The sequence below is a fragment of the Podarcis melisellensis genome, assembly GCF_964234715.1.
Source record: "Podarcis melisellensis genome assembly, chromosome: 1".
Lineage (NCBI taxonomy): Eukaryota > Metazoa > Chordata > Lepidosauria > Squamata > Lacertidae > Podarcis > Podarcis melisellensis.
The window spans coordinates 65,477,338-65,494,182 of record NC_138528.1 but is presented as its reverse complement, the minus strand read 5'-3'; the positions used below and the strand labels follow the sequence as shown (position 1 = coordinate 65,494,182).

The window sequence follows — 16,845 nt, the reverse complement described above, 5'->3', positions numbered from 1 at the left end:
ACTGCTTAGCAGTCCTGCAGAAGACACTGGGAATATGTTTTCTAAAGGGACACTGAGTTGCCCATTTAGCAAAGAAAAGTAATAATTATGATATTAAAAAGCTCCCTAACAGCTGCATTGTTTTGTTTATATTTTTCCTCTTTTCTCCTTCTTTCATTCACCAAGACGCATGAACGATCTGTCAGTTTTGTTTTCTCAGTGTTCCAGTCTTAAATTCAGTTTGCCCTGTATCTACATCAGTCTCTGATTTAAAAAAAAAGTGCATGAAAAATTTTGTGCATTTTCACTGCACTTCTCCTAATATACACATTTTTGCGCCATTTCCTCCCAGTCTTTGTATTTTAGCAAGCTATTTCACTTAGTATAATGTATTTTTGATTATGTTCTTTCCACTAACGTGCATTTTTGTGTGCACTTTTCCTAAGATGCGTGTTTTTGTATACATTTTTGGTTAGAAAACTTGATTGCAAATGTGGAGAAGTACATATTCCAAAGGATAGCAATGTTTCTGCTCTCATGTTGACTTTTGGAAGTATGAATTAAGGAAGTTCCTATTAAAATGCAAACAGAACAAATTCTGCCCCCACTCCCATTGCTGTGTGAGACTACTATTTTAAATCTTCTCTGCAGGTTTATGTGAGTCACCACATTTATTACAACATTCACTGTTTCTTTAAGTCTTCTTTTGAAACAAAATGACTGTTTAGTAATTGTACTTTATTGTCTCTACCTGCGCCAGGGAAGTTATTGGGACATAAATGTGTTATTGAGTGAGGAGGATAAAATAACACTACATAAAGTGCTAAGTGTTCCTGGCCTCATAGGAGGAAGCAAGGCGAACCCATAGACTGTGGTTTGTCCCAGATGCCAGTTTGCCTCACAGACAAAATTGTGTACTTGACAGTAATTCATCATGAGGGATAACTTGGACCAGACGTGCTGGAGAAAATAAAGAGTACAGTCACACACAGAAAATGCCTCCGGTTGGCTAGCTGCAGGGGAGGGGGGAGACTGGAAACAGCATCCTTATTCTCCCCACCCCTCCACAGGCCTATTTTGATGGATGTGTGGAATGATCCGCCTCTGGTTTCTGGAGGTTTGAAGGAGCAAGACAGGCCTATTTGAAAGCCCTTTGTGATCAGTCAACATGTCTCCTCTAAACCCTGTTTTCAGATGTAAGTAGCAGTGTGAAACTGCTTGCATTTGGATGAAAATACTTAGGATTCCTCCCTGTGAATGGGAACCTTGTTTGTGCAAAGTTGCCTCTCATGCGGAGGTTTTTAAATAACTCCACTCACACTTTTTAAAGAAGCCCCCTTCAAAACTTCCTGCTTGAGGGTGGTTTGTCACATGCTCCTTGTCCTGGGAGTTTAAGAAGCCCATGTGGATGCTGAAAAGAAAAGTGTATCTACTAAGAACGTGAGCGTTTATGAAGTTGACCATAGCATGGTTCCAGACACAGCAACCACCTATTAGTGGGACAGCAACACTGTCAGCTAATGTTCTCCTTTACAGCATTAGAATCTTGACAGCATTTAACAATCCTGCGATGTTGGATATGATCTACAGTGAAGTATCAAATATGAACGAGCAAGAACAGTGAAATATTAATGTAGATTTAAGATGGTATGTCTATTACATGGTGCAACTGAAAACAAATACTGTACCTATCTTATCTAACCCAGTGGTTTCCAAACTTTTTGGGGTTACTGCCCGCTTGGTTCCATAAACTTATCCACAGTGCCCCCTACTCTACCCTATGAAAAATAATAATTCAGAATAGCAGTTTGCACAACCCACTAAGGAAGGTAGCATAATACAATTCAAAACAGTAACAATTAATTGCACATTTACTCAAAATCCAATTAAAGCTATTTACAGTAGTACCTTGGTACTCAAACGCCTTGGTTCTCAAATGCCGAAAACCCAGAAGTGTTCTGGTTTTTGAGCGTTTTTTGGAAGCCGAATGTCTGATGTGGCTGTCGGCTATTGTTTCTGGAGCACCTGCACCAATCAGAAGCTGTTCCTTGGTTTTCAGACATTTTGGAAGTCAAATGGACTTCTGGAATGGATTAAGTTTGGCGCTTTTGTTTTTGCTTTTTATTTTGCAGTTTTGTTTTTGAGGCTTTTTCAGTTAATTTGTTTTTGTGACTGTGTGGAACCCAGTTCAACTACTGATTGATTGATTGATTGTGTTACTGTGGAAATGGATAAAAGCCCCCCATCCAAACAATGACTATCATCAGTGCAGGTAACAATTTAAAAAAAATTTTTTAATCATCTACAATACTGTCTTATTTATTTTATAGCAGATTGATTATTGCTTTCATTTTATGGTCTTGTTAGATAGTAAAATTCATGTTAAATTGCTGTTTTAGGGGTTGTTTTTAAAGTCTGGAACGGACTTTGCATTACAGTGGTACTTCGGTTTATGAACTTAATCCGTTCTAGAAGTCCGTTCTTAAACCAAAGCCATTCTTAAACCAAGGTGTGCTTTCCCTAATGAGGCCTCCCACCGTTCGGATTCTGTTTGTAGACTGAGGTAAAGTTTGCAAACTGGGACACTAAATAGTTCATTAACAGGGCTGTTCTTAAACCAAGGTACCGCTGTACTTTCTATGGGAAAGCGTGCCTTGGTTTTGGAATGCTTTGGTTTTGGAACAGACTTCCGGAATGGATTAAGTTTGAGAACCAAGGTTCCACTGTAATTAATTCAAGAAAATTGATGAACTCGATCCAGTGATAGTTATTTACACCCATAGAGCCCCCTACTGCCCTTCCCCAGTAATCCTCCGCAGGACAGTACTTTGGGAACCATTGATCTAACCTTTGCATTGAACCTTTATTAACAAATATATGCTTGAACACACAACAAAAATTCAGTCGATACTGAAAGTGGGACAGCACAAATAGAACCTACTGAAATTCACTGCAGAAGTTTTTGCATAGAATTCTTCCTGCCGACTTTTGCAGGCAACCAGTATTAAGTACCTGAATTGGCAAATTGGATGAGTGACCTCCCTGCTAACAAAGTGTTGAGCTACGTCACTACTCCACAGTTTATTTAGCTTTAAGCAGTGCGATTTGACTTTGACATACTTCTTAGGCGAAGCATATGCAGGGCAATGGTATCCATGGAAACTAAAATGATTTTTAAAAAATGATTCAGGTTCTATCTGTTGCCTGCACTCTGGTATCAACCCTTTTATACTGTACTTCCCACAGGTTTCTATCCAGAAACCAACCAAGGCATCAACCATCCCTAATGATTTTCTGTCCCCTGCTGATGCAAACACACCTTCTCATGGAGTACAATAATGGCCAGGCTAATTGAGCGACTCTGACACACTATCCTACTTCAGACTTGTCCAATGTAATTGCAGATCAAAACTCTGCAAAGTATTTCTCTTTGATTTAGTAGATAAAAGAAATATGAGGCTCCTTTGGACTGAGGGTTTATTCTTTGTGTGGCGGGAAACCCTATATCCAAAGGCCCATTATCAGACAATATATTGCATCCTACTATATCTCTGATTTTTTTATTTTCTCTATATCTCACCCAGTAAGAGTAATGAGCCAGACTAGTTCCTGTATGAGATTAAGTTTCTTCCATAGAAAATGCTACTTTTAATGTATCCTGTTTATTCCTGTAAGCTTCCCAGAGTACTCCTGTAGATGGTGGCTTATAAACCGTATAGAGTAAATTAATGAAGAAATAAAATCCACAGTGCTAAGGCACAGATTAGTTTATGAGTCCACCAAAGTGAGAGTACACTCAAAGTCCCTGGTTCTGTTTTGTGGGAATTCTAGGCTGTGAGGAGATCTCTCCAATTTGGCCTGGCTCTGCACAAATTGAAACATGCCTCAGAGCTCTCCACAATTGCAGGAGATAGATGGGTATAGGCATATGATATTAAATCGCACAAATTGCAGGCCCCTCATGAGAACGAAAAGAAGCAGCAGGCCTTCACATTGCATTTAGGGGTAAAGTTAAGCGACACAATGCAGTGTATGGGAGGTAGAATTAAGTTAAGCAGTGGCATGAGATATCAGGAGACATTAGTCAAAATTCTGAAAGAAGTGAAGCTTCTCATCGTGCTAGTTATTTTCTCTCATATACGACTACCCCATCATCCCTGAAGGGACAGGTTCCCTTGGGGGTAGTCTGTCAAGGACTCCAGGCAGGCAGCAGATGAGGCCAAAGCCAGTGATGGGTGGGGTCAGATTAAAAAGTGGGCGAAGCTCCCATTTTTCATCTCCCTCCCTCTGCAACACACTTCTATCTCTTTCTGTAACCACCTTTCTTCTTTCCCTGCCATTTCCTTTCTGACATTTTTTCAGGGAACGATTAATTCCTAACTGCAGTGCTCTCATCATCACCTAGATTTTCAGACTTCTGACTAGATTTTTAATGGCTGAAAGACGTATAGGTCACATTCCCCATGCTGCATTGGGCCGCTGTTCCTTCTTGTCGTGTTATCTGAAACCATCTCCCCCACCAAAATTTTCTTCTAAAACTCTGATGGTGCATATCTTCTGTATATGTGAGCATTCTCCAGATATGCGGCGAATAAAGTATATTCAACACCAGGATTTGACAACAAAATATTTTGCTGGAGCATTCCAGCATTCCACCAAGAGCTGAAATATAATACTAAAAGAGACATTTCACATGCAGCTGCTGACATCTGACAATATGTGACAACTGACATATATAGTTGTAGCTAGCATTTGATTGGATCTGACAGCTGACATGCAGTAGCAGTCAGTATTTGACAGCATCAGACATGCAGCAGCCAGTACTTACTGATATTTGAAAAGTGACATGCAGTTGCCGTCAGCATTTGAGATAGTATCTGACATGCACAGTTGCCATTTTGCAGTATCGGATAGCTGACATGCAGGAGAGGTCAACATTTTACAGTTATCCCACATTTGAGCAGCTGTCAAATTTAGTAATATTCATATTTACTGGTATATGTGGTCTTTCTTCTGGATTCTTGGGTGTAAGCTATGGCTGAGAGAATATTTCATGAGCTTTGCCTGAGACACCAGCTGCACCCTTCTTGGAGAAGAGTCCCCTTGGAACTCTGTGCATGCTCTAGCGACCTCCTGACTTGTGCTTTTTCTGGTGCCATACTTGAAGACATCATGAAAAGCTTCCATTGGTCCAGAAGGAAACAGGCAGGTTGGTTGCTCATGTTGGAGTTTCACTGAAAACTAATTTGTTAGTGAGACAGTTTTTAAATGCTTATATATATATATATATATTCAAAGACTTATATGGCCCAGGTTCAGATTAACTAAGAGACAATCTTCTTTTGTCTCTCTCTCTCCCCCCCCCCTGTCCACTATTGAGCAGAACTAGAAAAGGGGAAGCCCCAGAGGAGGAGAACGATAAAGAAATTTGCCATTTTTTTTGGAGGGGAGGGTGTTTTTCACTAAGCAGGTTTCTTGACAGCTTGACTTGCTTTTTAGAGAGTTGCTGCCAACTTCTTTTTATGAACCATCTTATTATTATTTATTAAATTTATATACCGCCCTTCATCCAAAGATTGGTTTACAACATATAAACACAAAGTACATAACATTAATAATAATAATAATAATAATAATAATAATAATAATAATAATAATAATAAATAATTCCTCCCTCCATATGATGTAATACCCATGCAATAGAACCGTGTATATTTACTAGGTGACCTGGGACGCGGGTGGCGCTGTGGTCTGAACCACTGAGCCTCTTGGGCTTGCCGATTGGAAGGTCGGTGGTTTGAATCCCCGTGACAGAGTGAGCTCCTGTTACTTTGTCCCAGTTCCTGTCAACCTACCAGTTCGAAAGCATGCCAGTGCAGGTAGATAAATAGGTACTGCTGTGGCGGGAAGGTCAATGGCATTTCTGTGCACTCCGGTTTCGGTCATGGTGTTCCATTGTACCAGAAGCGGTTTAGTCATGCTGGCCACATGACCTGGAAAGGTGTCTATGGACAAACGCCGGCTCCCTCAGCCTGAAAAGTGAGATGAGCGCTGCAACCCCATCATTGCCTTTGATTGGACTTTACCATCCAGGGGTCCTTTACTAGGTGACCTGATCCAGATTATTCCTAAACTGCCGGGAGCAATGACACCAAGGTCCAGAAAATGATGTCATTGCAACACTGCAAAAATGTGAACATGAGGTAACTAATACTTGAGAGCACCGCTGGCCTAACACTTCATTCCAATGTGCCTCATCCCAAGCACCCTAGGAAGCAGATATTGGGATCAAGCTTAACAAAAAAAATATATCAAAAAAATATTATATGGGCACAGACCTAGCAAGGACTAAAAATAAAGCTTCACATGACAATATCTTAGTTGATAGGCTGATGGAATTTAAAGTGTAACTAGTTGTTCATATTGTGACTGGTATCCTCTAAGCATCACTTAATCAAAGATCAATACCTCATTAAATGACAGAAGAATAATGAAAGGAAGAACCTTTAATGAACTGTTCCATTTGGCATCCAGACAGTAAAGTCTGGACTGAGTCCATCACCAGAAACAAAAGAATAACATGTCACCCAAATGATTGCTTGCTTGTTCACAAACAAGCTTATCAGAGATTAACCATGCTGTATTAGAAATGTCTGCTCCGATGTTAGTCTCTTTCACCTCAATGGGACTTGCTCACAGGTGAATGTGTACAGGATTATAAGCCTTATAGCACAATCTTAGGCAAGGCTACTCAAAAGTAGGGAAGGACTAATCTGTCAGTCTCATTTTCTCTCAGAATCTCTTTTTTTTCTTAATGTTTTCAGCAAATTGGTTATATTCATGTTAGATAATCTAGAGACATGCGGTCAGGTTATTCAGAAATAAATTCAGCTTAATTTGAAGGATTTACTTCTAAGAATGAGCACCCAGAATGGTAGTCCTACAGTGCATGTCTTAGGCATGTCTGCTTAGAAGTACTGTAAATTCAATGGCAGTGCCATTCAATGGATAGCATTGCAGTCACCTTTAAAATAAAATAAAAAAGCTAGAATGTTTTCTTCTATACTATCTATTTTAAATTGTATGTTCTGCTAAGTAATTAAAAAGCCAGTTCATAAATTTAAATGTATTTATATTTCAGCTTTTCTTGTTTCACACAAATATGACTTGATACAATTGTCATCTTCTACAGTTTAAGCAGCCATTCCTATATGAGAGTGACGATATGCAAAGGTAAAGAGGACTCCGCTCCTTTTAAAAATTTGTCATCTAGAAGAAGGGATTTGAGCAGTGCTACTTCTCATGTCACTTAACAGTACAGTGGTACCTCGGGTTAAGAACTCAATTTGTTCTGGAGGTCCGTTCTTAACTTGAAACTGTTCTTAACCTGAGGTACCACTTTAGCTAATGGTGCCTCCTGCTGCCACCGCGCCGCCGGAGCACGATTTCTGTTCTCATCCTGAAGCAAAGTTCTTAACCTGAAGCACTATTTCTGGGTTAGCAGAGTCTGTAACCTGAAGCGTCTGTAACCTGAGGTACCACTGTACTAATATCCAAAAACATTTGGTTTTGGAAAGCCATGTGTTTGTTGCTCACAACTCCCGGGTGTGTGGCTGTGTGGATGTGTGTAGCTGTATGAGTGTGCTGCTTGAAACTAAAACAACAAAGAGCCTTTAAGGCGCCACAAGACTCTTTGCTGTTTTCATATTTTGTATACCTGTGATGTCTGGGAAATGGATGGATGTTTGAAGGAGAGTGAATTGAATATGGGAAATGAAAGAACATCAAAACCATTAAAAACAGAGAGGCAGAGAGGAAAAGCATGAAGATTAAGTTGACACCAAAAGAGAAAGTGTATATGTGACACAGAAGGAGCTGTAATTGCACCATGATTTTTGCATGAAAAGGGGTGGTGGTGGTGGAAGGTAGATTAGATTCTTCTCCTACATCTCTGAGTGGTTGATAGTAGATCAGTGAGCAAGGTTATCTTACTTCTAACCATTTAACACTAGAAACAAGAAGTATGTGTGTGTGTTTCTCCTAAAAAAAGATGGGGAGGGAATGGATTTGTGTGAGGAAAAAATATCCGTGAGCCCTGTTCTAATAGTGAAAACCAATTTTCTGAACTGAAGATCTGTTCAGAGGCATCTTGACCAGTAATTCTAAGTCCGTATATCCACCCCCAAGCCACTGCTTTGCATCTAGTTCTAGTAAGTAGGGATTTAAATATTATAGGAAAAGAACAAACAACTTTCCTCCAATGTAAGCATATAAAAAGTCAAAGTACATGTCACTGAGCTCAATGAATTTTACACCCAAGGAAGACTGCATGTCAGAGATACGCCTTAGCCCAGGTTAGGCAAGCTAGTGGACTCCAACTCACATCAGACAAGGCCAGCATGTCCAAGAGTCAGGGATGACGGGCATCTGAAGGGCACTCGCATGCCTGTACCTGTCTCAGCCAGTTGAGAATATATATATCTGCCAAACAACAAGAACACACTATGTTGAAATAAAACAAATGCTGCTCAAATGGGGTGAGGAAAAGGAAGGTTAACAACCTATGATTCTAAAAGGAGGAAATCCAGATCAGGATAGCCATGGAAACAAAAAAAGGGAAATCCTCTGTCATGAATTTTAAAAAATAATCCTAAAATAGAGGGGGGAAGTTTTTACGTTTTTCAAAGACCCAGTTTTGAAGGTTCCATGTGGAAAATGTGCATTAGATATACCCTGCTGATGTGGAACTATGGAAAGCAGGAAATAGTCCTAGGGAATCATTCGCTCCTATTTTGACTCAGCACTTGCAAACCCATGCCGAATTCCAAAAATACCAAGCATAATTTAAAAAGTAATGATGTCTCAAGAGAAACACTGGGTTTGCACTTTCTGTTTCTTTAAATGGTAACTATGAGGTAAATTGTAATGTGCATATGTGTGTGTGTGTGTGTGTGTGTGTGTGTAGTTACAGCTGGAATTTCGGTAGTTATTGTCTAGGAGCCTGATGATAGATTAAAACTGCAAAAAAAAAGGATTTGTGATAATTGTGTTCATGCAGGTTTTATGGGATGATAGATAATGCCTTAAGGCACGATTCATCCGGGAAAGGCTGTAGAAAGATATGAATATTTGTAGCAAAAGTATAAAATTTGAATTTTAAACAAATATATTTGCAGCAATCTGGCTAGGGAGGATTGTCTCTGGGCTAAACAACATGATTGTTAAATGCATTTCTGCAATTTCATTATTGTTTTTTAAATAGTTGCATGAGGCCCAGATCCAAATTGATCTTGCTGCAAGGGGAAAGGGGATTCAAGCCTTCTCCCTGATGCAAATTGCAGCTTCCATCCCAGATCAAATAACAGCTTCCGAATAGGGGATGCTTGCCAGGACAGTGGTACAAGGAAATGTGTCAGATGCAACCCAAGAGTCCCACTAGTGGAAGCTCATGCAAGTATATCTGCTATCACAGTGGAGCTTTCCTCTTCTCCTCCCGCCATGTCCCCTCAGATTGGCTCAGGGTGCTGTATCAGCAGAACCCCCAGAATAGCTCATGGGGGACGAGAAGGGGGGTTGTTTTGTCTGGAAAGCAGGAATGCTTGTGCTAATGGAATGATTGCCAGAGCACCATGCTGAAATTGTCCCAATATCTGATGATTTTAAAATTTGTGTTTGCAGGCAGGTTGGCTCCTTCTGACGGATAGCTGCATTAGTTTTCCTGCAAGGACAAGCCTTATAGTTTGGGCAAATTTTGCTTTAACAGATGCTTGTCTGTAGCATTTTTTTTTATGTCTGTGTGAAGGAGGAGGTCACTTTCCTGACTCTTCCCTCCAAGCTTCTAATAACTCACACGTAGTCAATGAACGGGTTATCAGACTTTATTGGCATCTTCTCTGGCACCAGCTACAGACATCAAACGGCAGTCTAATCTACAGTATGTTCTCCCCTCCCTCGGCAGGTTAACTCAAAGATTTATAGGGGCTGAAGACTGCTGGTAGTCCCATCACCTGCTTCCACTTTGGGGACTAATGGTGTTAGAGACTTCAGAATATAGACCAGAATGGAAAAATCCAGGCAGCAATATTTTTAAAAGAGGTTTTATTGACTTTGGTTTAATTTGTCAGACAAATAAAGCAAAGGGGTGCATTCAGGAAAAATGAGAGAATGCCCACGAACACCAGGGGCAGACAGTTTTTATCCCCTCAGGCAAAACAATGGTTCAACCCCCCTGACCCACCCCTTAATCATTCCCATCTCAACCAATTAAAGAATTGATGATGGCCTTTCGGTTCCAAGTTGCATTATCCACTAGGTGGTGCTGCAAGTTTAAAATCTATCTGACCTAAATGCTGTTTCCCGAAAATGCTCCGGCCCCCCCATTTCTCAGGAAAGGGGTCTTGTGGTTTTAACAGGTTCAGGTGTAAGTCTTCTTTTAGAACTTTGTGGTGGGCTACATCCTGAGCAAACGGACAGTTTCTCAGAAAGAGCTCAACCACTAGCAAAAATCCCCTGGCCGCATCCTCTTGCAAAGAGCAGGGGCAAGCAGGGGAGCGAGAGATGTCTTTTTAGCTTTTAGTTTGCTTTCTAAGATGGCTTTCAGCTTATAAAATGTCTCCAGCCTGGCTCTCCAAAGTGGACCCAGGTGGACCCCTTCAATGGTTACACTTGCCTGAGGGGCCTCATCTAGCGATACTTGCTCACAGAATCACTACTTCATGACTGTCTGAACCATCAAGCTGCCATGGAGTAATTCAGGGTAGTCCTGCTTCAACTACTGCAACCTCATGCAGATCCCATTTCACCTTGGGCAAGTCTAAAACCCATTTGAAGCATCAGCATTTGTCTGAATTGGATGTACAACCTTACTATCTATCATGTACTATCTATCATGGTTGCTGTTGTTGTTGTTTAGTCGTTTAGTCGTGTCCGACTCTTTGTGACCCCATGGACCAGAGAACGCCAGGCACTCCTGACCTCCACTGCCTCCAGCAGTTTGGTCAAACTCATGCTGGTAGCTTTGAGAACACTATCCAACCATCTCGTCCTCTGTCGCCCCCTTCTCCTTGTGCCCTCCATCTTTCCCAACATCAGGGTCTTTTCCAGGGAGTCTTCTCTTCTCATGAGGTGGCCAAAGTATTGGAGCCTCAGCTTCACAATCTGTCCTTCCAGTGAGCACTCAGGGCTGATTTCCTTCAGTATGGAGAGGTTTGATCTTCTTGCAGTCCATGGGATTCTCAAGAGTCTCCTCCAGCACCATAATTCAAAAGCATCAATTCTTCGGCCATCAGCCTTCTTTATGGTCCAGCTCTCACTTCCATACATCACTACTGGGAAAACCATAGCTTTAACTATACGAACCTTTGCTGGCAAGGTGATGTCTCTACTTCTCAAGATGCTGTCTAGGCCTGTCATTGCCCTTCTCCCAAGAAGCAGGCGTCTTTTAATTTTGTGGCTGCTGTCACCATCTGCAGTGATCATTGAGCCCAAGAAAGTAAAATCTCTCACTACCTCCATTTCTTCCCCTTCTATTTGCCAGGAGGTGATGGGCCCAGTGGCCATGATCTTCGTTTTTTTGATGTTGAGCTTCAGACCATATTTTGCGCTCTCCTCTTTCACCCTCATTAAAAGGTTCTTTAATTCCTCCTCACTTTCTGCCATCAAGGTTGTGTCATACTATCTATCATTACTGTCAGGGAACTGCCATTGGCTCAGGGGCGAGAGGGGAAAAGCTGGATGGATTACAGAGAGCCCCCAAAGATTGTGGGAAGCAGCACTTCCTCAGCGGAGGAAGGAAGCCACGCCTCTAGTGGAGAGGAGATGCAGGGCTCAGAGGAGGCAAGGCGGTGCCAGGACACCTTGCTAGAGCAAAGCAGGGAGGAGGGAGGTCCTCCTTTCAAGCCGTCCGTGCACAGTAGGCTTCTGCGCAGAGAGGGGAGGCGCAGACTGGGGGTCAAGAAACTACTCTGCTGGGGAAGATTTAAGTACCGTACACTCTCAGATTCTGCCAGTGAATGAGCAAGACATGGAATAGAGGCGCTCTGCATTCTAAAGGTTTTTACCACCAATAAGAAAGCTTTAGAACAGACTATTGAAGCATATTGCCTGATTGCTGTCGAGCAACCAACCGATACATCTAACATCTAACAATTACGTATCTTTAGGCACCAGGCAAAAACATTCCTCTTCTCCCAGGCCTTTGGCTAATTAAAGAATCTATGGCCTTCTAAAGCGGGGGTATTGTTTTCACTGGTTATTGTAATACATATTTTTGTGTTTTTATTTTGCAAACCACCCTGTGATCTACAGAATAAGGGAGGTATAGAAATTTAATTAATAATAATAATAATAATAATAATAATAATAACAATAACAATAATAATAATAATAAAAATAAAGTACCTACAGGAAGTGTCATGAGTATCAGTTGCTGAAGAGTAACCATGAGAGAGGTCTACTGCCCTCCTGCTTGCTGGCTTGCCACAGTCATCTGGTATGACTAGAGAAGCCTTTTATATTCTTACTTTTCCTATTACCTGCATACGCTAAAGTCCTGGTTCTGAATGTGCAATGTGTCTGAGTGCCTGCAAGAAGGAAATGATGGGTTTGCATATCCTTACTTTATACCAGGCTTCCTCAACCTTGGCCCTCCAGATGTTTTTGGCCTACAACTCCCACGATCCCAAGCTAGCAGTACCAGTGGTCAGGGATGCTGGGAATTGTAGTCTCAAAACATCTGGAGGGCCGAGGTTGAGGAAGCCTGCTTTATACCTATAACTGGCTCTAATACTTAATCTAGTTTTAAATTTAGAATACAGTGGCCTTGTGAGTTTCAGAATCTTGTGTTTGAAATCACTCCCTCGTCTAATGCAATTTGTCACCTCTTGTTGTGGTGCAGGACTTTAAAAAACCCAAGCAGATTCTGCCCTGAAATTAAGAAAAGAAAAAGATAGCCTGTGGTGACCTCATAGTCTAAGTTAGCTATGCACCAATTATGTGCATCAGCTGGCTATTTAGCCTGTTCTCCAAAGTAAATCCCGGAGTGTAAATATACTAATTGCAGATGCTTTGAGTGGAGAGCTGTCACCTGGACTCTCAGTTCTATTTAAAGAAAGTCAATGTAGCAGATGAGCACAGCACTACTGAACCCAATTAATTTCCTACAATATATGTCTTTTGACTAGTTTACAGTTCATGTTTAATGGGCAATCAACTATTTATTACTGCTTCACTTCAATAGTCAGCCTTGAATAGAACTTCTGGTAGCTGTATCTCCAGCTAGCTGGACCAAGGAGGTGATTAAGGCCTCATTAGGGAAGGGGGAGAGAGACGGAGAGAGAGAGAGAATGGTCCCTGAATGCCCCAAGGTTGCAGTGGCAAAGCCATTCCTTAAGAAATATTCCTTGGCTTCAGAAAATTTTAATAACTACCTGTTCATGAATGTTCCCTTCTCGGGCACAGTCCTTGAATAGGTGGTTAATAACCACCTGCAGGCTCTTTCCCCCTCTCAGCAGCAGAGGAACACGTTTCCATTAACCTGCTTCTGTGAAGACAATGGGTGTTGTATTCTGCACCAGTTGCAACTTCCAGATCAGATGCAAGGGCATCTCCATATAAAGCCCATTACAATAATCAAATCTTGAAGTTACCAATGCTTTGGGGGAAGACCGGAAATAGGGTATGACATCAGCGCCCCACCCCCACACAAACACTGTTTTGTTGTTGTTTAGTCGTTTAGTCGTGTCCGACTCTTCGTGACCCCATGGACCAGAGCACGCCAGGCACTTCTGTCTTCCACTGCCCCCGCAATTTAGTCAAACTCATGCTGGTAGCTTTGAGAACACTATCCAACCATCTCGTCCTCTGTCGTCCCCTTCTCCTTGTGCCCTCCATCTTTCCCAACATCAGGGTCTTTTCCAGGGAGTCTTCTCTTCTCATGAGGTGGCCAAAGTATTGGAGCCTCAGCTTCACGATCTGTCCTTCCAGTGAGAACTCAGGCCTGATTTCCTTAAGTATGGATAGGTTTGATCTTCTTGTAGTCCATGGGACTCTCAAGAGTCTCCTCCAGCACCATAATTCAAAAGCATCAATTCTTCGGCGATCAGCCTTTTTTATGGTCCAGCTTTCACTTTTATGGTCCAACAAACACTGTTACTTCTTGGCAATTTCCAGCTCCCACTGCCCCCCCCCCAATTTTCAGGGAATATGTATGCATGTTTATGTTACTGAACTGTCCTACATTTTTAAATTGGACCACATTTAGTTATAGGAACAGTTATGTAAGTCTCGGCTGAATTATGTGTCAGGTAACTTCATAAAAAAAGGTGACAATGGCTCCCCTGTTGTAGAGGAATAATGATGAAAATAGAGCCTGCAATAGGTTATTGTGTTCAGCGAATGTATAAAATTGACTTAGGAGAGAACTTGAATGGATTTTTCAATACATCCTTGCTGGGTTCAATTCATGTACACTAACTGTGAACTACACCTTTTAATGAGATGGCCTCGTGCTTCTCTGGCCAAGTGTTAGCTAAGTAGGCCCAAGCATGGGAGCTGTTAAAAAACCCACTTTCATTAATTCCCACCCTCCCAGGTTTACCTTACTTTTGTGTAAAACCAAATAATTCAGCAGGCCACACACTTGGACTGAATGCCAAAGAAAATTTATTTGAGCAGCCTATATGCTATCAGTTCCCTCAGCAAAACAACCTTAAAAGTCAAAGAGATTCTTAAATAATTACCAAAAAATGCAGTCGAGACATAAATGCTTGAGACAGTATTGAGAAAGGGATTAAATGCTTTGGTTGCTAGGAAACATAGCAGGATAGCTTTTAAAGTCCTCAGCCCCATTGAACAATCAACTTTATCTTCAATTTATATATTTTTGTTTATTGTTCTTTAAGAAAATGCAGTGTTCAGAGATCTTGTTTGTGAAGCTCTAAATAAAGTCCATGCTTACAGCTCATAGCCAGTGTTTGAAACTGACCTAGAGCAAGATGCTCCCATTTATTCTCCCTCTGCCTTAGGGATAAAAGAGCAAGTATGAAAGTGAGCAGAAGCAGTGGTTCCTTCTCCTTGCTCCACTCACTCATTCACCCAGTTACTCACTCTCACTCTCTCGGCTAGAGGGAGATCACAGGTTTAAAGGCAGAAATTGCAAGAGAAGCACCAGCGAGGTTAGGGGCTCTGGTCATCAGATGTGCTGTGGACCCTCTTCTGAGGTGCATTGCACATATTAATATTGCGCAGCATGAAGCAACTGGGTACCTAAAAACTGGGTACCTAAAAACTGACTCCTCTTGGACCCTCTTGGTTAGAGCTTCACTAACTAGAACTTCTTCAAAAACAGGTACAAAACAATCAGTGATACACCCAGAAAGTTGTATAATTCACATGCATAGGTTCATCTTCATATATATATATATTAATTACTATCAGTGTAAAAATCAAATCTTTGTTTCTCCCATAGCTTGCATTAACCTGCATCCAGCCTAAGGCTATGCAGCTCCTGGAGAGCCATGATCACATCCTTTTGTTCTCTGTGGTGTCCAGGGAAAGACTAACTCGCAACTCCCTTCAAGATGGAGATTTGCAATTGAATACCTTAATCACATGATCTAAGGTTAAACACTCACACAAAGGCTAGCAGAGAACAGTTAATTATCAACTCAGAAGCTTAGAGAGTGCTCTTTCTAGCTTAGTATACTCAAATGGAATTTTCCAATGTTAAACCTTTTACAACCTGCATATAGGCATTCTTCATTTCAGTGTGCAATTAAACAATTATACTTAACAAGGTGTGGGCCTAGGCAGGAACCCAACTCTGTCAACCTCTGACACCAGCTCCAATACCTTGAAATAAAATTATAGCATCATGCAGCAATCATTCTTTTTACAAAAAGAGTGGCCTTGCGGCCTTGAAATGCATATCTATGCAACAAACCAATAGTCATTCAGTGTAGAACCAGTGAGTTCTCCAAAAGAGCAGACTTTTTGCAGTAAGGAAAGTGATGTGAAAATGTACTGGAAAGTGTGGGCATTTACAAAACATCACCCAACCTTTCCTTAAAAGAAATCAGAATAAAGGCTCATTAAATAGCCAGTGTTGTCTAAATTCCCTGCAAGCAAATCAGGATGAAGGATCAATAAACAGGTCAAATGGAAGTGCCCCAGGTCTTTTAGAGAGTGATTGTTTCTAAATAAGCTCTGCTTTTTACAGAAAGATAAAACATTGCCAGGTTGTTTTAAACTGAAAGGCATTTTCAATCTGCACAGTACATCTGTTTAAAAGAACTATCCTATCAAGTATCATCAGGAAACTTGCAGTAAATAAATACACAGTAGGCCTTGGCAGTTAATGTCATATTTGTCACAGAATAGGCTGCTTACGTGTGCTGAAATAATTTTGTGAAAGTGTTTATTTTTAAAAGACCAGGGATAGTGTTAACTAGAAAAAGCTGTTTAGAAGCATTTCTCAAAAGAATGTTTTCATTCCAAAACATTATAGAGCAGAAAGGGGTGGGGGGGTGGAGTGGAATAGTTTAAAATAGAAGCACTGGTTTAAAAAGAGTGACTTTTTATTTGCTTTCATTACATCCTGGTAATTATTATATTTCTTTTTGTATTTTATAAATAATTGGTTGCAAGATTCATTTTCTACAAAATGACCCAAACACCAGTGCTACTTTATTTATTTACTTCATTTATGAATTGCTTCCCATAAAATAGCCCGAAACAATGTAATTGTCAGATGACAGATTTGGCAGATTTGGCCTCGTTCAGGCATTATGCCTTGATGCTTACAATCACATGTGGAACACAACCAGCGCTGGTCTCATCCCTGTTGCCACACCCTGTTGCCAGGCCCCT

General features: G+C 41.1%; 1 long non-coding RNA gene across 1 annotated transcript in view; it reads right to left on the bottom strand.

The window, feature by feature from the left end:
- Positions 1-738: 738 nt before the first annotated feature.
- The window catches only part of LOC309367553, a 37,223-nt gene continuing 21,116 nt past the window's right edge, over positions 739-16,845 (bottom strand). Inside the window, exons 3-4 of the long non-coding RNA XR_014167209.1 lie at positions 8,363-8,460; positions 739-1,390 (exon numbers count right to left, since the gene is read on the bottom strand). This is a non-coding gene — a long non-coding RNA (uncharacterized lncRNA). The remainder of the gene's footprint in view (positions 1,391-8,362; positions 8,461-16,845) is intronic.